At 40.5% G+C, this 21,002-nt stretch overlaps 1 pseudogene; it reads left to right on the top strand.

The window, feature by feature from the left end:
- Positions 1-3,877: 3,877 nt before the first annotated feature.
- LOC118396947 (POU domain class 2-associating factor 1-like) lies at positions 3,878-18,300 on the top strand (annotated as a pseudogene).
- The last annotated feature ends 2,702 nt before the right edge of the window (positions 18,301-21,002 follow it).

Raw genomic sequence — 21,002 nt, 5'->3', positions numbered from 1 at the left:
CCCATGTTTTACTACTGGAGATGGGGCTATATGGCATCTTAAATCCTCACCCGTGTTAGACCCTAGACTTGTTGATCTCATGGCAGTGGGATTGAGTGGGGAGTAGAAGTGCAAGGGAATTGCACAGCCATTGGAGCAGGCTGCTCATGTTTGTTTTAGCAGGTCCTGGCCTGCAGCAGCTCTCTGGAGAGGTGGCATGTACACACAGGCCGTAGGAACTAGCACAGCCCTCACTTGGCCTGGCACACACACACAGACTGCTCCGGGTCATCTCATGATACTGCCCTCACACCTCACAAACTGGTGCATACACACACACACACACACACACACACACACACACACACACACACACACACACACACACACACACACACACACACACACACACACACACACACACACACACACACACCACCCATCTAGAACATCTTTTAATATTATCACTTTCATTACCTCCTGTCTAGACAGAGGTACTATCTTGATCAGATATGTTCATCAATGTCTGAGGAGAACATGACTGAATCCTGATGAACACATTGAATCCTGATACCACTGAATTTGGGAATGTTTCCTCATACAGTATTTAGATACAGTATGATAAGGTAGAGACAGTCAATCATTTTTGTTTCAACGACTGATTGTCCATTTTGATATTAGCTTTTCAATCTAAGTGAGAGCTTCTGCTGGCTTCTCATGGTGCTTTGGTTGCCTCCTTGTGGTCATAAGGAGAAAAGAGATCATACCGATGTTGCTTGCCAAATTTAGATTGGCTCAACCACCTGATATTGTATGTTTAAAGCCCCTTATACAATTTACACTTCCACTAATGACGCTGACTACAACCTTTGGGCTGAAACAGAATACATAAGCTTTACCTTGTGGGCATCCTGAGGAAATTCCCTCTCAGCTCAGCAACATCATGTTACCCCCTCACACTCTTCAGCAAGTGTGTGCATGTGACATTGAAAGAGGGGCTGAAAGTGGGATTAAGATGGTGAGAGAGAGAGAGAGAGAGAGAGAGAGAGAGAGAGAGAGAGAGAGAGAGAGAGAGAGAGAGAGAGCTTGCAGGCACGCATCCGTTCATGTCTGTGTAATTGACATAGTAAATTACGATGTTAAGAGTTACATTTTCCTCGCGGTTCGTACTTTTCCCATGTCATACTCATTTCTGATACCATCACCCAAAAACATCTGTGCTGTCCAAGTTTAATTTATATTTCTCTCTCAGAAATTATATTAATCCGTTGTTCATATATTGAACCATCCGTTCCAGTAAACTCCTCTGCTTTGTTTTGGGTTTAAAGATGTCTAAATGGAGATTTTACATGTGAGAGAGGAATAAAGTACTAGTAGAGATACAGGAAGATAAGTATCACATTCTTTGTTTTTTTCCAGAGTCATAGGTATCCCTACACAGGAGCAGTGCCTTCAGAATGTATTAATCATCCTTAACTTACTCTACATGTTACAGCCTGAATTCAAAATGGATTAAATAGATTTTGTTTTCACGCATCTACACACAATACCCCATAATGACAAGGTGAAAACATGTTTTTATACATTTTAGCACATTTATTGAAAATGAAATCAATGAAGATCTCATTTATGTAGAATTGACTCACATGCCTGAGTCAATTCTTTGTAAATGCACCTTTGACAGCGATTACAGCTGTGAGTCTTTCTGGGTAAGACTCTAAGAGCTTTCCATTCCTGAATTGTGCAATATTTGCCCATTATTTTATTTTTTATTTTCATCAAGCTCTGTCAAATTGGTTGTTGATCATTGCCATAGATTTTCAAGCAGATTTAAGTTCAAACTTGAATTCGGCCACTCTGGAACATTCACTGTCTTCTTGGTAAGCAAGTCCAGTGTAGATTTGGCCTTGTGTTTTAGTTTATTGTCCTGCTGAAAGGTGAATTAATTTACCAGTGTCTGGTGGAAAGCAGACTGAACCAGGTTTTCCTCTAGGATTTTGCCTGTGCTTAGTTCCATTCTAATTATTTTTTTATCCTGAAAAACTCCCCAGTCCTTAACTATTGCAAGCATACCCATAACATAATGCAGCCACCACTATGCTTGAAAATATGGAGAGTGGTCCTCAGTAATGTGTTTTAATCTATTTGCCCCAAACATAAAATGTTGTATTCAGGAAAAAAGTGAATTGCTTGCCACATTTAAAAAATATATATTTTAGTGCCTTGTTGCAAACAGGATGCATGTTTTCAAATATATTTATTCTGTACAGGCGTCCTTCTTTTCACTCTGTCGGTTTCTTTATAGTTACTGGGTTTATTGATACACCACTCAAAGTGTAATTAATAACTTCACCATGCTCAAAGGGGAATTCCATTTTTTTTTACCCATCTAGAAAATAGGAGCCTTTCTTTGCAAGGTATTGGAGAACCTCCCTTTGTGGTTGAATCTGTGTTTAAAATGCACTGCTCGATGCAGGGACCTTACAGATAATTGTATGTGTGTGGAACAGAGATGAGGTAGTCATTAAAAACACGATTAACACTGTTAAACACTATTATTGCACACAGAATGAGTCAATGCAACTTATGTGACTTGTTAAGCACATTTTTACTCCTGAACTTATTTAGGCCATAACAAAGGGGTTGCATACTCACTGACTCAAGACATTTCAACTTTTTATTTGTATTCATTTGTACACATTTTGAAAGTGCGTGTGTGCGTGTCTGGGTATGTAATGTGCATGTGTCAGTCAGAGAGGCCAATGAGCGTCTTCGTTTGTGAAATCAGAAAGCTACTTCTGAGAGACACAACCTCGGTGTTACAATACAGTTACACTCAAAATACATCATGGTGAATATAAATGTTCATTGTAATCAAAGCGGCTCATTTTGCTTAATGCCACAGAACACCTCTGTGATCATTTGAAATCCCCTCTATAACAGCTCCTTTGCATCAGCTATCTAAATGAAGCCATACTTTGCATCAGTCAGTGCACACATTCAAAAGCCATGGGAAGAAAATAGAATGAACAGTGATAACTTTTAGACAAGGGCGTAGTAGTAGCTGGAACTACATAATTATCTCACCATGATAATGTAAGTTAAAACGTATTCATTATGTTCTAGTTCTGGTCAAAATAGTAGCTATAGGTAACATATCAGGAAGATTACAATGGATATTTCAAACCCTGGAAATGTTGATTATATGTGTCTTTTAGACACTATTGCATGTGTAGCCTATTAATCTGTCTGCCTTTGCCACGAGTATGACAAAATGTGTAGAATTTCAGGAAATTAGCTTTAAAACAGCAACATTTTCTCTCAGCCTCATGGCAAAATGTGTAGAATAGCATGAGATTAGCTGTAAAACTGCACATTTTTATCTTTGTTTTCCCCATGAATCAACATTTCTACAGGCTTTACGAGGGGAAGAACTGTTTCATGTACAATATTGTGCAGCAATACTTACTCTGTTGTAATCTTGTTTGAATATAAAGAATGTAAAGAAAACAGTAACTATTAATAGTTACTATTTGAATTGTGTGGATTATAAAACATTTATCGCAAATTCTAAAGTGTCCTTATGTAGGTACCATTCAAGTAAAATACATCTCATCTAATGGATCTTGGTGAACACTGACATGTTTAGAGTGTAAAAGAGTGTAGTAGTCAAGCTCTAAGTCAATGTCAGTGGAGCGTTGGTGACACTGGGACCACTCAGGGAAACCTGTGGTTGGAAGAGATGTGTCATCACTTGAGGTTTTGTAGCGGCTGCTATAAAGAAAGTCACTGAAACCCATCACTCACTATGGTTCTGTTTCAAACTCACATCCTATTAAGAAAAGTCAAGCAATTCAACAAATGACTCAGAGCTTGAGATATCTGACAGCCGTAGAGCATGCCCTGGGAGAAATGTAAGTACATGATCCTTTCAAAAAATTGAATCGAAGTTGAAATTAGAAATGTTGACACATCAACTCATGAATTAATTCATTTATCTGACCAAATGTTGTGCTATATCCCAAAGCATGATATTGTACTTTTTTTAATCAATTTATCAAATGATGCCTAACATAATCATTTAGATTTTTTACTACAGCATGCTAACATATTATTGCATGGAAAGTAATAGCAAGTGACTCAGTGTCAATTAGCCTACCACCTCCAACTGACCAGCCATCATACAGTACGTACTGTATGTGGGCGCTGTGGAAATGTGCACAGTGTTGAACAAGTCCATATGATTACTACAAGATAACAGCACTGAGAACTATGGCATGAGAATGAGCATTGTGCACATTGTCATTGAGGGTTAAAAGTTGAGGTCAGAGGTTGAAGGTCATAATTGATATAACATGCCCTACAGAAAAAGGATTTTCTACTTAGTATTTGCTGAGTCAACTGTTCAAGTCGTGTGGCGACATGTTTCAGGTCAGTCTTGATGGATAGTCTTCTCCAAGCTTCCTCACCGTTATGCACTCTAGTGTCATGGTTAAGATGATTTACTGTGGTTTTTGACTTAGAAAGTCTTTATAAAGCAGCAGATGGAGATGTAATACTTTGGCCAGTATAAAAGGAACAAAAGAGTAGACCTCTGTTTGGACAGAAGGATTTTTACATTCTTTAATCAGAGACGGGGATGGTGTTTAAGTAGCACTTCAAACCAAATCCTAATTTGAGATCCACAATTTTAACGAGAGTAACTGTCTACTTCAGCATATTGACGTGTGGTAACAGTGCTAAAATCAATGTTGTCAGAATCACTGGAGAAAGCATTATGTTGAAGCCCCTTTGGAAACAGGAAGGCAATCATTTGGAGGTTGGTCTTCATGTTGCCAAAAATCTTGAGTGCCACACCACTGTAAAACACATCACAGCTGCGTTGCTTCCTCTTTTGTACAGCTCAGAATTGTGTGTGTGCATGCGTGTCTGAGTGTGTTTGGCGTGCGTGTCTGAGTGTGTTTGGCATGCGTGTCTGAGTGTGTTTGGCGTGCGTGCGTGCTCATGAGTGTTTGTGTTTATGAGGAATAGGACTGAAATCATGATTTTTTTATGTTCTCTTAGATCGCCGTATTTAATATCAATTAAATATATAAATAGAACTGCTCTTGTTCATATTAAATGTGGACACCCCCTCACACACTCGCTCAATCTAATATCCATTTGTACAGTTTCTGGTTGCTGCAGTTACATTAAGAGGTTATATTCACCAATAGGTAGTGGAATATAATAATGCATTATTATAATGAAGGTCTTCCAAACGTATCAAATTCAGCATTTTACATGACATGATACAGTGCATTCAGAAAGAATTCAGACCCCTTGACTTTTTCTGCATTTTGTTGCGTTTCAGCCTTATTCTAAAATAGATTAAATCGTTTTTTCCTCATCAATCTACACACAATCCACCAATACTGACAATACAATACTTTAAAAAAGGGATTACATCCTCGAGTCTTCTTGGGTATGACGCTACAAGTTTGACACACCTGTATAAGGGGAGTTTCTCCCATTCTTCTCTGCAGATCCTCTCAAGCTCTGTCAGGTTTGATGGGGAGCGTTGCTGCACAGCTATTTTCAGTTTTGAGTAATGCTGTGTGCCGTAGCTTCCTTTCCCACTGACATACATGCTATACGTGTGGTCACTGCTTGTCAGAGCCCACAGCTTTCTCAGGGGCTGCATGAGGTCTGTTTGACTACAGTACAGACACATTTAATGTAATTAAAGTTCACTTTTTAAGTTTATGCTTATCATTCAACTGCCTAAAGTTTTACTGTAATTAGCTGGTTATTTACTATAGTTTCACTGTTTGGATGAAACAACAACTCCATACTGTAGTTAATATGGAAAATAACAACAATTCAGTAATATGAAGTTACTCATTGATCCTACTCCAGGTGAAACAACACATTCAGAATTATGTACTACAATGGGACGAGTTACAGTCTTTTGCACCACAATAAGTTAAGTGTAAAAACATTTTTTTTTAACTAGGCAAGTCAGTTAAGAACAAATTCTTATTTACAATGACAGCCTACTGGGGAACAGTGGGTTTAACTGCCTGACAGATTTTCCCTTGTCAGCTCAGGAATTCGATCCAGCAACCTTTTGATTACTGGCCCAACGCTCTAACCACTATGCTACCTGCCGCCCCTTGGTAGATGTAGGAGGACATTTAGTGCAGCGTTGATGGGCTCATTGAGTGATATGTAGGAATGCAGCAGGGGTAGGGGGGAGGGGGGGGAGTAGTAATTGGTATTACATTATTGCCTGCTAGTAATAGGGCCTTATAGAGTTGAATGATAATGTGATAATGTGCTTTTACACCTGCATTGTTTGCTGTTTGGGGTTTTAGGCTGGGTTTCTGTACAGCACTTTGAGATATCAGCTGATGTACGAAGGGCTATATAAATAAATTTGATTTGATTTGATTTTGAATGTAATTTAAAATTGTTATTTGGTTAAAAAGTTCAATCAGCTGACTGCTCCTGGAGTCAGTGTACTTTACTGTGCTGGGGGGTAAATCAATCATGTTCTGATTTAGATTTGGAGAGGAAAGTGGCAGGACTCGATCCAGCTAACAAGACAGGCCAAGTGCTTACAGTGCACAGCCATATCTGAAACCATAGGGCCTTACTCTCTGCATTATAGATCATAATCAGTCTCTAGACACTTGACAACAGGAAAAGGGTTCCCACGGTTTCACACACCTTGGTCACACACGTGCACAGACAAACAGTGTCTTATTGTATGTGACAGTGAGTTTTAAAGGCACAGTTTAAAAAATATAGTCAAACCATATAGTCAAACCTGGGGAATGTATAAGTCAAAGGCAAGGTATGATAATACACAACCAAATGTGTATTAAATAAGTAACATTTTTATGGACCAATTTCCTGAGCCTAAAGACCATGATTTTTCATCTGCAGATGCCTTGCCTTAGTTGAGTGATGTCTAACTTTTGAACCTTTTGATTAATTATGTCACTGAGAAAGATCAGGGAGTGTGTCTGATAGTGAGTCAAAGTTATCATGAATGTGCATTAAATATCTACTGGTTCATATCATTAAGAGAAGATTATTAATTAAAAACGAATTAATTAAGTGGGAGTCGACGAAGGGAATAGATGTGAACTGGCAACAGTTATACTTCCAAAATATCCGTTTCAACAATGATAACAGAGCTGCTCACAATTTATGACTCAAAAGTATTTTTCATTCACGCTGAGTCCATCGATCAAACTCTGAATACGTTGTCATTAATGACATGCCTATGGGAAAATGGCTCCCTCTATTTATAATGTCTCAACATTAAATTCTCTATAGCCTATTCTAGTCTATCAAATTGACAAGTAAATTGTTTGTAAAAAGATTACAGTTTATATAGCAAGTGAGTATGTGCTGTTCTCATGTTGTTGAAAATATTTGTTTCACAATAGAAGTGCGTTTCAAATTCCAACTTGGCCTACTTAAAGAGGCCACCACACTCATTTCAAGCTAATACATGCAGAATGTCTGAGGTAGCATGCGTTTCGGTCTGTCTTAGTGCCTACAGACATACGGTTTTCTGGGTGTAGCACACTTGAGCTTGAGCTTCTACTTTTGTTTCTATTATGTTCCTTCCTGTTCACTTATACAATCAGGACCACTATCAGTGGAGCAAATCACATCTATGACACCTCTTATTAAAGAGTGTTTACATAACTTTTGTTACTAGGGGTGCTCTCGAGCCAAAAGCTGTCTCCTAAATGGACAAAAATACTGTCTTGAAATTACCTCAGGACAGAAAGGGGCACACCTCCCCAACACACCCATGAAGCAAACAAAATTGAACCTACATTTTTAAAGAGCAATCAATTAATCATATTTTTATTTTTATTTACAGGGGACAATGCACATTATATTACACAATACTACAGTAATGCAACATCCATGTAAATGTGCCGTGGATAGCCAAAGCTAATTTGCACCTGTAGTCCCAGGGCAGCAGGGCAGCTAACTACAGGTCTTTAGTTGCAGACTCAATCCTTTGCTGCCCTGACACACGGATATAAGCTAACTGACAGTTTCTCCTTTCTGTGATTGATTCTATAGCTCCGTCCTTAGGGCTGCCTGATGAAAAGCCATAGCAAGGGGTTTGAGTCTGAGACTCAGACGAGGAAACGAGGTTGCTGACGAGGAAACGAGGACTTCATCTCCACAATGCCAAGACAGTGCCCCCTAGAGCGGCGAAGGAAACATAACAAGAACTACAAATTTAGTGTATTTATATTTCTACTTATTACACAAAAGCAGCAGCTACTCTTCCTGGGATCAAAATTAAGGCAGTTATCCAATTTTAAAAACATTACAATACATTCACAACAGATTTCACAACACTCTAAGTGTGTGCCCTCATGCCACTACTCCACTACCATATATCTACCACACAAAATCCATGTGTACATGTCTGTATAGTGCGTATTTTATCATGTGTGTGTATGCATGTGTCTGTGCCTGTGTTTGTGTCTTTTCACAGTTCCATAAGGTTTATTTTTTATGTTTTTAATCTAATTTTACTGCTTGCATGAGAACAGAGTTCTGTGTACTCTGTATGTAGTACTGTGTGCCTCTCTTAGTCTGTTCTGGACTTGGGGACTGTGAAGAGACCACTGGTGATATGTCTTGTGGTGTATACATGGGTGTCTGAGCTGTGTGCCAGTAGTTCAAACAGACAGCTCGGTGCATTCCACGTCAATACCTCTCAGAAATACAAGTAGTGATGAAGTCAATCTCTCCTCCACTTTGAACCAGGAGAGATTACATGTAAGGGCCAGCCGTGCTGCCCTGTTCTGAGCCAATAGCAATTTTCCAAGTCCCTCTTTGTGATACCTGACCACACGACTGAACAGTATTCAAATCAAATCAAATGTTATTGGTCACATACACATGATTAGCAGATGTGACTGTGAGTGTAGCGAAATGCTTATACTTCTAGATCTGACAGTGCAGCAGTATCTAACAGGTAATATGTAACTAATTCTTCAACAAAACCTAATACACACAATCTAGTAAAGGAATGGGATAAGAATATATAAGTATAAAATATATGGATGAGTAGTGACAGAGTGGCTAAGATGAAATAGATAGTAAAGAATAGATAGTGAGGGATACAGTATACATTACATACATATGAGATGAGTAATGCGGGATATGTAAACATTCTTAAAGTGGCATTATTAAAGTGACTAGTGTTCCATTTATTAAAGTGGTCAACGATATCACGTCTGTAGGTAGTCAGCCGCCTTTCTGTGCTAGTGGTGGCTGTTTACAATCTGATGGCCTAGAGATAGAAGCTGTTTTTCAATCTCTCTGTCCCAGCTTTGATGCACCTGTACTGACCTCGCATTCTGGATGGAAGCGGGGTGAACAGGCAGTGTCTTGTGTGGTTATTGTCCTTGATGATCTTTTTGCCTTCCTGTGACAACGGGTGTTGTAGGTGTCCTGGAGGGCAGGTAGTTTGCCCCCGGTGATGCATTGTGCAGACCGCACCACCCTCAGGAGAGTCTTGCGGTTGTGGGCAATGCAGTTGCAGTACCAGGTAGGCTGTCTCGTCATTTTTGGTAATCAAGCCTACCACTGTATTGTCATCTGCAAACTTGATGATTGAGTTGAAGGCGTGCATGGCACGCATTCGTGTGTGAACAAGGAGTACAGGAGGAGGCTGAGAACGCACCCTTGTGGGGCCCCAGTGTTGAGGATCAGCGGAGGGGATATGTTGTTTCCTGCCTTCACCACCTGGGGGCGGCCCATCAGGAAGTCCAGGACCCAGTGGTTCAGGGCAGGGTCAAGACCCAGCGTCTGAAGCTTAATGATGAGTTTGGAGGGTACCATGGTGTTGAATGCTGAGCTGTAGTCAATGAACAGCATTCTTACATATCTATTCCTCTTGTCCAGATGGGATAGGGCAGTGTGCAGTGTGATGGCGATTGCATCATCTGTGGACCTATTGGGGGGGTAAGGAAATTGAAGTGGGTCTCGGGTGACAGGTAGGGTGGAGGTGATATGATCCTTGACTAGTCCCTCAAAGCACTTCATGATTACAGAAGTGAGTGCTACAGGGAAATCGTCATTTAGTTCAGTTACCTTAGCATTTTTGGGAACAGGAACAATGGTGGCCATCTTGAAGCATGTGGGGACAGCAGACTGCGGTAGGGATTGATTGAATATGTCCGTAAACACACCAGCCAGCTGCCTTGCGGGGGTTAACGCGTTTAAATGTTTTACTCACGTCGGCCATGTCCTGCCTTGGTCTTAGTATTTTGTGTTTTGTTTATTTATTTGGTCAGGCCAGGGTGTGACATGGGTTATTGTGGTGTGTTTTTTGTCTTGGGGTTTTGTGGGGTGTCTAATTAGTCTATGGCTGCCTGAGGCGGTTCTCAATCAGAGTCAGGTGATTATCGTTGTCTCTGATTGGGAGCCATATTTAGGCAGCCACATTCTGTGAGTGTTTCGTGGGTGATTGTTCCGTTCTCTGTGTTTGTTTTCACAAGATAGGCTGTATAGGTTTTCGCGTTTCGTTTGTTGTTTTGTAATTTGTTATTTCATGTATCGTACATATTTTCATTAAAGAGCATGAGTAACCACCACACCGCATTTTGGTCCGACTCTCTTTCAACAGACGAACGCCGTTACAGGCCACAGAGAAGGATAGCCCACTGTATTGTCCTCAAAGCACGCAAAGAAGTTTTTTAATTTGTCTGGAAGCATAACGTCGATGTCCATGAAGGGGCTGGTTTTCTTTTTGTAATCTGTGATTGCCTGTAGACCCTGCCACATATGTCTCATGTTTGAACCATTGAATTGCGACTCCACTTTGTCTCTATACTGATACTTAGCTTATTTGATTGCCATACTGAGAGAATAACTACACTGTTTATATTCAATCATATTTCCAGTCGCCTTGCCATGATTAAATGCCGTGATAAGTGTTTTCAGCTTTGCGCAAATGCTGCCATTAATCCTATACACTTCCTTATAAACTTGCTCACCGAGTCAGTGTATACGTCAATGTTATTATCTGAGGCTACCCAGAACATATCCCAGTATCTGTGTTCGAAGCAATCTTGAAGCGTGGAATCTGATTGGTCAGACCAGCGTTGGATAGACCTAAGCACGTGCGCTTCCTGTTTTAGTTTCTGCCTATAGGAGGGAAGCAACAAGATGGAGTCATGGTCAGATTTGCCAAAAGGAGGTCGGGGGAGGGCTTTGTATAAATTGCGGAATTTAGAGTAGCAATGGTCGAGTGTGTTACCCACTCATGTACAACAATCGAGATGCTGATAGACTTTGTTCTCAGAATAGCTTTGTTAAAATCCCCAGCTACAATAAATTCAGCCTCAGGATATACAGTTGAAGTTGGAAGTTTACATGCACTTAGATTGGAGTCATTAAAACTCATTTTTCAATCACTCCACAATTTTCTTGTTAACAAACTATAGTTTTGGCAAGTCGGTTAGGATATCTACTTTGTGCATGACACAAGTAATTTTTCCAACAATTGTTTACAGACAGATTATTTGTCAATTGGAGGTGTACCTGTGGATGTATTTCAAGGCCTACCTTCAAACTCTGTGCCTCTTTGCTTGACATCATCGGAAAAATTCAAAAGAAATCAGCCAAGAACTCAGAACAAAAATGTGTAGACCTCCACATGTCTGGTTCATCCTTGGGAGAAATGTACAAACGCCTGAAGTAACCATGTTCATCTGTACAAACAATCGTACACAAATATAAACACCATGGGACCACGAAGCCATCATACCGCTCAGGAAGGAGACGCATTCTGTCTCCTAGAGATGAAAGAACCTTGGTACGAAAAGTGCAAATCAATCCCAGAACAACAGCAAAGGACCTTGTGAAGATGCTTGAGGAAATGGGTACAAAAGTATTTATATCCACAGTAAAACGAGTCCTGTATCGATGTAACCTGAAAGGCCGCTCAGCAAGGAAGAAGCCACTGCTCCAAAACCGCCATAAAAAAGCCAGACTACGGTTTGCAACTGCACATGGGGACAAAAATTGTACTATTTGGAGAAATGTCCTCTGGTCTGATGAAACAAAAATAGAACTGTTTGGCCATAATGACCATCGTTATGTTTGGAGGAAAAGGGGGGAGGCCTTCAAGCCGATGAACACCATCCCAAACGTGAAGCACAGGGGTGGCAATATCATGTTGTTGGGGTGCTTTGCTGCAGGAGGGACTGGTGCACTTCACAAAATAGATGGCATCATGAGAAAGAAAGAATTATGTGGACATATTGAAGCAACATCTCAAGATATTAGTCAGGAAGTTAAAGCTTGTTCGCAAATGGGCCTTCCAAATGGACAATGAACCCAAGCATACTTCAAAAGTTGTGAGTAGCTTAAGGACAACAAAGTCAAGGTATTGGAGTGGCCATCACAAAGCTCTGACCTCCATCCTACAGAAAATGTGTGGGCACAACTGAAAACGCGTGTGCGAGCAAGAAGGCCTACAAACCTGACTCAGTTAAACCAGGTCTGTCAGGAGGAATGGGCCAAAATTCACCCAACTTATTGTGGGAAGCTTTTGGAAGGCTACCTGAAATGTTTGACCCAAGTTAAACAACTTAAAGGCAATGCTACCAAATACTAATTGAGTGTATGTAAACTTCTGACCCACTGGGAATGTGATGAAAACAATAAAAGCTGAAATAAATCATTCTGGCTAGTATTATTCTGACATCTCATATTCTTAAAATAAAGTGGTGATCCAAACTGACCTAAGAAAGAGACTTTTTACTCGGTTTAAATGTCAGGAATTGTGAGTTTAAATGTATTTGTCTAAGGTGTATGTAAACCTCCGACTTCAACTGTATGGTTTACAGTTTTCATAAAGTCCAATGAAGTTCCTTGATGGCCGTCTTGGTATCCACTTGCGGTGGGATATACACGGCTGTGACGATAACTGAGGAGAGTTCTCTTTGGAGATAATATGGTCGGCGTTTGACAGTGAGGAATTTTACGTCAGATGAACAAAAGGACTTGAGTTCTTGTATGTTGTTACAATTACACTATGAGTCGTTAATCATGGAACATACACCCTTGCCCTTCTTCTTACCAGAGAGATGCTTATTCCTGTCGGTGCGATGCACTGAAAATCCCGTTGGCTGTATGGACTCTGACAGCATATCCCCAGCTAGCCATGTTTCCATGAAACAGAGTATGTTACAATTCCGGATATCTCTTTGGAAAGCTAAATCAGTTCAAATGCCCTGGGAGGTACAGACAAAGGATCTGCTTTGGGAATGTCTTATTCCTGGTCGTAGCGCTGGTTGTGCTGGTAAGTTGATGTCTCTCTGATATCCAATAGTTCTTCCCGGGTTTGTGTAATATCACTTAAGGTGTTCTGGGCTAACAATGTAATAAATAATACATAAAAAACAAAATACTGCACAGTTTCCTAAGGACTCGAAGCGAAGCTGCCATTTCTATTGGTGCCATCTTGTCCGGGTGTGACCAAACTAGGGCCTGCAAGACCTGCCTTGTTGATAGTGCTGTTAAGAAGGCAGAGCAATGCTTTATAATGGACAAACTTCTCCCAATCTTAGCCACTGTTGTATCAATGTTTTGACCATGACAATTTACAATCTAGGGTTACTCCAAGCAGTTTAGTCACCTCAACTTGCTCAATTTCCACATTATTCACCACAAGATTTTGTTGAGGTTTAGGGTTTAGTGAAGGATTTGTCCCCAATACAATGCTTTTAGGTTTTTTTATACAGTATTTAGGACTAACTTATTCCTTGCCACCAATTTTGAAACTAAGTGTTTGTTAAGTGTTGCTGTCATTTCACTAGCTGTAGTAGCTGATGTGTATATTGTTGAGTCACCCGCATACAAAGACACACTGGCTTTACTGAGTGGCATGTCGTTAGAAAAGTTGAAAAAAGTAAGGGGCCTAGACAGCTTCCTTGGGGAATTCCTGATTCTACCTGGATTATGTTGGAGAGGCTTCCATTAAAGAACACCTTCTGTGTTCTGTTGGACAGGTAACTCTTTATCCAAAATATAGCTGGGTGTGTAAAGCCATAACACATACGTTTTTCCAGCAGCAGACTATGATCGATTATGTCAATAACCGCACTGAAGTCTAATAAAACAGCCCCCACAATCTTTTTTTCATCAGTTACTCTCAGCTAATCATCGGTCATTTGTGTAAGTGCTATGCTTGTTAAATGTCCTTCCCTATAAGCGTGCTGAAAGTCTGTTGTCAATTTGTTAACTGTAAAGTAGCGTTGTATCTAGCCAAACACCATTTTTTTCCAAAAGTTTGCTAAGAGTTTGTAACAGGATGATTGGTCGGCTATTTGAGCCAGTTCTGTTTTTTTGTTCTATTCTTAGGTAGCAAAATTATTTAAAAATAAAGTGTGTTCCCTCTGTGCCTGAGGGAACACACTTTCTAGTAGGCTTAAATTGAAGATATGGCAAATAGGAGTGGCAATATCATCCGCTATTAACCTAAATGATTTTCCATCCAAGTTGTTAATTGTTTCACGTCTTCCACACTCTCTTTGCGGAATTCAAAATGACAGGGCTTGTGAGCCTGTCATTCTATAATAGAGGATTGAACAAGACAGAGCAGGAGACAAAAGAGAACAGAGGCCAAGCCACAGGAATGCAATTGGAAACATTTTAGATAAGTGTCAACCTGTCATCCTGAAGCGTCAAACAGAATCTTCAGCATTTCTTCTTATCTTTACAACATGCCCTAAACACCGAGAGAGATGGCCTTTCGTTCGGCTGGACATGCACAACGTCAACTGAAAGGAGCCTGGAGAAGATCAGATCAGATTCCTACAGCAGGGTAGAAAAGGGGATTTTCTCCTTATATAATGCAGGTGTTTTTCCATGACAGTTACTACCTGGCTGCAAGGCTGGGCACAGGGCCTATGCAAATCAGCTCAGCTCAGCCATGCCAATGAGCCCTCTTACCAACCTCTCAACCTATTAATTACCTGAAAACTCACAAGGCACACAGAGTACGGCATTCTCAACACTACACTCCAACCAACAGACCCTGATGCGATAGAAAGATCGAGGGCCTGTTAAAAAAAGGAGGGATACCCAACTAAATGGACTGTGTTAGTTGAATCTCAGAGGTTCTCAGAGGGACTCTCTAAAAAGAGAGGTTCTCAGAGGTTCCGGGAAGGGTTCAGCTGATCAGTAGAAGAAGTTAGACTGAGTTCAATTTATTTTACTAAATGTGTGGTATTTGTCTTTAAAAAAAGAGAAATGCAAAATGAAGTAATAGATGAATACACCGTATAATATATGAAACACCTCTTGCAACAACAATATACAGTATACAATTAAGTGCTCCAGCCTGCCAAGTGAATTTGCATGCCTGGATTCAATTTAATGGTCTCCTGTTCCAGATCCTTTCTGCCATTCCACTGTTTGCTCCAAATTCCCACATAGTTCACACACACACACACACGCACGCACGCACGCACACACGCACACACACACACACACACACACAACACACACACACACACACACACACACACACACACACACACACACACACACACACACACACACACACACACACACACACACACACACACACACACACACATAAATGGATATAATTTACTTATTATTCAACTGTGAAGTAATGCAAGTGAATACATTGTTCTACACACAGGGATCATGCCTATATAAGCCAGTGGATTTGTAGCTACTGTTGAAATTATGTTGGCATTTAAAAGGATTATAATCACTCACCACCCGGGGTTTACCGTTGATAATGCACATACAGCATTTGAATGTAAACTCCTGAGCTTTAAAGCCCAAATACCATTGTAACTCACTTTAAATAATAAAGAGTGAATTTAGATTCCCTTCCTTCAGGTAGATTTCTCAGTACATATTTTTCACAGGTTGGGATCACAAACAACAACTTGCCTTCATATGCACGTCTTGGTAAGTAAATTGGAGTATATATTCCCATAATTTATTTGGATAAGTTTCAATCTTTACATTACTATTGGCTACTAGTGCTAACCCAGTATGGTATATCCATAGGGACTTCCAGGTTTGAAGTGGCTAGTAGCCTATCCAATGACTCCTCCACAGTCAATGATGTCGGCCTCTGTGTAAGTTGGATAGCCCAGCCTGCAGCTACTGCTCTCCAGCCCATGAACCATTGGTCCTACCCAGAGTACCTCCAACAACATGACACCACCACCACTACCTCCACCACCTTGCCCCTCACCACAGTCATGTACATGGTGGGCCCATCCTCCATACTCACCTACACACACACACCTCTTTTTACCAACTTTGGGGAGAGTGAAAGAGCAACTAATCTTGATGCCAATTGAATTAACCTCTACGGGATAGGTGTCCCTAAACCGGGACGGATGCTAACGTGTGCTAATGTGAATGGAATGACGTTTTAAACAACAGCCAACTTTCCGTGACATAGACATGTCTTAAATGGGCAGAAAGCTTAAATTCTTGTTAATCTAACTGCAGTTCTAATTAACAGTAGCTATTAAAGTGAAAAATGCCATGCTTTTGTTTGAGGAGAGTGCACAACAACAAAATATTTTTATCACGTCAACTGGTTTGATACATTCACCTCTGAAGGTAAATAATGTACTTACATTCAGTAATCTTGCTCTGATTTGTCATGCTGAGGGTCCCAGAGATAAAATGTAGCATAGTTTTGTTTGATCAAATAAATGTACATGTTCAAATGCAGGAATGACCGCACTGCTGTCTCTGGCTCCACACCCACTCCGCCAGGACATCTAAACTCAGCAAAAAAAGAAACGTCCTCTCACTGTCAACTGCGTTCATTTTCAGCAAACTTAACATGTGTAAACATTGTATGAACATAACAAGATTCAACAACTGTGACATAAACGGAACAAGTTCCACAGACATGTGACTAACAGAAATGGAATAATGTGTCCTTGAACAAAGGGGGGCGGGGGTCAAAATCAAAAGTAACAGTCAGTATCTGGTGTGGCCACCAGCTGCATTAGGTACTGCAGCGCATCTCCTCCTCATGGACTGCACCAGATTTGCCAGTTCTTGCTATGAGACGCTATACCCCACTCTTCCACCAAGGCACCTGCAAGTTCCCGGACATTTCTGGGGGGAATGGCCTTGGCCCTCACCCTCCGATCCAACAGGACCCAGCCGTGCTCAATGGGATTGAGATCTGGGCTCTTCGCTGGCCATGGCAGAACACTGACATTCCTGTCTTGCAGGAAATCATGCACAGAATGAGCAGTATGTTTTTTTGTTTGTATTATCTTTTACTAGATCTAATGTGTTATATTCTCCTACATTAATTTCACATTTCCACAACCTTCAAAGTGTTTCCTTTCAAATGGTATCAAGAATATGCATATCCTTGCTTCAGGTCCTGAGCTATGTATGGGCCGTTTGTCATGGGCGTCGTAAGAAGCGGACCAAGGTGCATCGTGGTGAGCGTACATTTTCCTTTTATTTTTAGAAATGTTGCCAACAAAACAAGGAAACGACCGTGAAGCTTAACTTCGGCTATCATGCCTCTAACAAAGTCAAATACCCACACTGAAAGGAGGGGAAAAGGGCTACCCAAGTATGATTCCCAATCAGAGACAACGATAGACAGCTGTCCGTGATTGAGACGTTAGATTTGGGTATGTAATTTTAGGCAAAAATTGAAAAAAAGGGTATGATCTTTAAGAGGTTTAAAGCATAAACTCTGTAAAAGTTCCATCATATCCACAGAGCATAGTAATATACACCTTCACCTGTACAAAATAGTTGTAACACAGCTGGGGTTTGACTACAAACACATCCCCTGTTGTCGGTGCAGACCCTAGCACCTACGTCCACAGCCCTCACGCAAGTGGACCTCCAGGACTCAGTGTTGACTTATATCCCATGGACCCAGCAGCTAACCACCATACATCGGGCGTGCAGTTTGCCTTTCACCCTGCCACTCTGGCTGGGTCTCAGTTGCTTCCCATGTCCATGACAGTGACCCCACCATGCCCCAGCAGGACCCCCAGCCCCTGGAGCAGAGTCCTGCTGTGGCTGAAGAGCCCAACCCTCTGGAGAAACCTCTGGAGGACCAGGATCAGGATGACAAATACACACATATGTGAACAGTTCCTCAAACTTCATCCCCAGTGTCTAAGATATATTAGTGTTGGAGCCAGTTATAATCATTTTGGAAATGTTTACAGAATGCTTATGAATGTTTTATCTATGGGTTATAAATGAATGGATTAAGTCGGTAACCCTTGTATTTCTATTGCTCATAATTCAGGTACATGGTGCTTGTAGTTATTATTTCCTTTATGTTGTAATGTACATTGAAGTACTGTGAATTGCTTTTTTTATGACGTAAAAGGAACAGTGTTGTAGTTTGACTAGTTCTATTATTTACTTTACAAGAGTTTTGCTGAAAAATAACTGCTGTCATGTATTATAGATGCTATACCTGAAAGACAGGCCTTGAATGATTTGTCCCGCATCAATTTAAATGACTTGTAAGATGTTTATTTGTTAAAGAAATACCTCCTTTCTGACAACCATAATCGAATACAGTTGTTTTAAAAGTAGTTACTCTGAGACGTCATTCAATTGTTAAATTAACCCATATTGATATTTATCCAGGGTCTGCTTTGAAGAGTATTTGACATAAACCATGAAAACATCTTCTTGCCTGTAGCCTTGCACTCTCTTGTCATTATCTTTTGAAATCAGAAGTCAGAAGTTATGGCTGTCAGCTAACTATGGTCCAAGAGTGGGAAAGGCCTTGGTTCTCTGTTTATCTGGCTGTCCCATCTGTGGCTCCCCTATGGGGTTTTTATGTCTACCACCCCCCAGGCCCCAGGGGAAACCATCAGAGAAGGGGCTCTGAAGCACACCTGCCACACCCACCTGAAGAAAACCAACTACTACAGGTCTGAGGTCCAGCAAGACTGCTCTTGTGTTCTTTCAGTTTATTGGTTTGTGTTTTAAGGAATGTTACGCTACAGTATGTTACATGACAGTATTTAGAGATCCTGAAGACCGTGTGGGGCTTCAAAATGTATTATGTCAAACATATTCTGTCAATAATTGTCAAACCTCTACTCTTTTTGTATGTTTTTAATGAAAGTTAACTTGTAAATTCATTTGAATGCCATTACTCAATTTAAGACTTCAATAGCATACTAATACGTTTCATAGTGGACATAACTGACAGTTCTAAGGCCTCATACGATATGTCCTAAACACAACTATTACAGAACATTCTGATTTTCAGTTGAAGATTAAACAGAAAATGCTTATCTTTATCTTATCAAAATTAAGTATGACATGAAACACAGCTAACAGTGTGGCATAATAAAAGTGTTTTAAACTCCAAATAAATCATCAAGGGAACCACAGTCTTATCTCTCAAATATAAAATCTACCACCAATGACAACGTCCTCCATCAGGCCTTCAACCTTTTATTCCTGTTATAATATGTATTAACGCCCTTAGGATGAAGGTCCTGACCTACCTTGTAGCCTCTTTCTGTTTGTGTTTGCATTGCTTGATAGTACTTAAGAAGAAAGACGACAGCTATGTTGAGATGATACAGTGCATTCGGAAAGTATTCAGACCTCTTGACATTTTCCACATTTAGTTACGTTACAGCCTTATTCTAAAATTGATTCAATTATTTTTCCCCTCATCAATCTACACAACAATAACACCGATTTTTTTTGAACATTTTGCAAAAAATAATTGACGTTTACATAAGTGTTCAGAACCTTTATTCAATACTTTGTTGAAGCACTTTTGGCAACAATTACAGCCTCGAATCTTCTTGGATATGATGCTACAAGTTTGAAACACCTGTATTTGTGGACTTTCTCTCATTCTTCTCTGCAGATCCTCTCAAGCTCTGTCAGGTTGGATGGGTAGCGTCGCTGCACAGCTATTTTCAGGTCACTCTAGAGATATTAGATTGGGAGCAAGTTTCCGTCAGGGATTTCTCTGTACTTTGCTCCATTCATCTTTCCCTCAATCATGACTACTCTCCCAGTCCCTGCCACTGTTTCTCATGGTCTGAGTTCTTTAGGGGCATTTTGACAAACCCCAAATGAGCTGTATGTGAATTTGTGTTTATTATGGAACCCCATTAGCTACTGCCAAGGCAGCAACTACTCTTCCAGGGGTTTATTATGGATCCCCATTAGCTACTGCCAAGGCAGCAACTACTCTTCCAGGGGTCTGGCAAAATCAAGGCAGTTATACAATTTTAAAAACATTACCATACATTCATCACAGAATTCACAACACACAACACCCTCAGGCCCATACTCCACTAACACATATCTACAACACAAAATCCATGTGTATGTGTGTATAGTGTGTATGTTATCATGTGTGTGTATGCATGTGTCTGAGCCTATGTTTGTGTTGCTTCACAGTCCCTGCTGTTCTTATCTGTTGTTTAAATATAATTCAACTGCTTGCATCAGTTACCTGATGTGGAATATAGTTGCATGAATAGAGTTGCATGGCTCTATTTAGTACTGTGTGCCTCCCATAGTCTGTTCTGGACTTGGGGACTGTGAAGAGACCTCGGATGACATGTCTTGTGGAGTATGCAAGGGTGACTGAGCTGTGTGCTATTCGTTTAAACAGACCGCTCTGTGCTTTCAACATGTCAATACATCTCACAAATACAAGTAGTGATGAATTCAATCTCTACTCTACTTTGAGCCAGGAGAGATTGACATGCATATTATTAAGTCGCTATTTGTTGCACCTGACCACACGACGGAACAATGGTCCCGGTGCGACAAAACTAGAGCCTGTAGGAACTGCCTTGTTGATAGTGTCGTTAAGGAGGTAGAGTAGCACTTTATTATGGACAGACTTCTCCCCATCTTAGTTACTGTTGCATCAATATGTTTTGACCATGACAATTTACAATCCAGGGTTACTCCAAGCAGTTTAGTCACCTCAA

This window comes from Oncorhynchus keta, chromosome 18, assembly GCF_023373465.1.
Source record: "Oncorhynchus keta strain PuntledgeMale-10-30-2019 chromosome 18, Oket_V2, whole genome shotgun sequence".
NCBI classification, from domain to species: Eukaryota; Metazoa; Chordata; class Actinopteri; order Salmoniformes; family Salmonidae; genus Oncorhynchus; species Oncorhynchus keta.
This window is presented reverse-complemented; position numbering and strand designations above follow the sequence as displayed.